Consider the following 946-nt stretch of genomic DNA (forward strand, 5'->3'; position numbering starts at 1 on the left):
AGGTGCCAGGTATCTAGCCTTTAAGTGTATCTTCCAGCTAAGGACAAATGTCTAAAATTTTATGGGGTTCCCTATGAGACTAAAGTGTTTCACAGGCAAGTTTAAAGCCTCAGCACCTCATTTTAGTCCTATGACAGGTATCAGATTATCTCTTTTACAGATGAACCCGAGCATCCTTTAAAGCTTGCATTATCTACCTTATCCTATATACTATTTTACTCCCCTTCAGCCATTGGTGAAGCAGGAATGGCCAAAATGAAGTTCAATCCCTTTGTCACTTCTGACTGAAACAAGAACCGAGTAAAGCCATTTCAATGCACCTTTCCACATTCACAGGAAATTTGTCTTCCCCTCTTTCCAAAGAGCTAAGTCAAAAGTGATCTAATGCCCATCCTAAAGAATGATGAGGTGCAGGTTGTATGAGGACACTAGAAAGGTCAACCGACTGGAAAAGTGGTCCAGGTTTATAGGAAGAAGTATGCCATCTACACTGAATGGGTACAGTGGGAAAAGGCCAATGACACCGCTGTCCACGTGGGCATTCACCCCACAAAAGTGGTTATCACCAGGCTGAAACTGGACAAAGACCACAAAAAGATCCTGGAATGGAAAGCCAAATCCCACCAAGTAGGAAAGGAAACAGGCAAATATAAAGAGAAAATAGTTGAGAAGATGAATGAATAAAGTAATGTTATATACAACATTCAAAAAACTTTTAAATGAAAATAATGCTATTTTGCTACTTAAGCTCTCAAGCTGTAGATCTAGTTGTCATTTGGTAGGAAATAGAAGGTACCATATGCGCTCTTTAAGCTCCCTGTGATCTTCCCCTGGTATTAATTTACAGCCTTGAATAACCCACTCCTCTAGATTAACCTACCTCTAGCCATTAGCAGACCATGAGATGTTACAGTTGTTATTACATTTTAAGATTCCAACTTCAGTC

The 946-nt window shown here is 39.9% G+C and overlaps 1 pseudogene; it reads left to right on the forward strand.

The window, feature by feature from the left end:
* Window positions 1-255: 255 nt before the first annotated feature.
* On the forward strand, window positions 256-684 carry LOC105988985 (annotated as a pseudogene).
* The last annotated feature ends 262 nt before the right edge of the window (window positions 685-946 follow it).

This window comes from Dipodomys ordii, unplaced genomic scaffold (assembly GCF_000151885.1).
Source record: "Dipodomys ordii isolate 6190 unplaced genomic scaffold, Dord_2.0 Scaffold53, whole genome shotgun sequence".
Classification (NCBI taxonomy): domain Eukaryota; kingdom Metazoa; phylum Chordata; class Mammalia; order Rodentia; family Heteromyidae; genus Dipodomys; species Dipodomys ordii.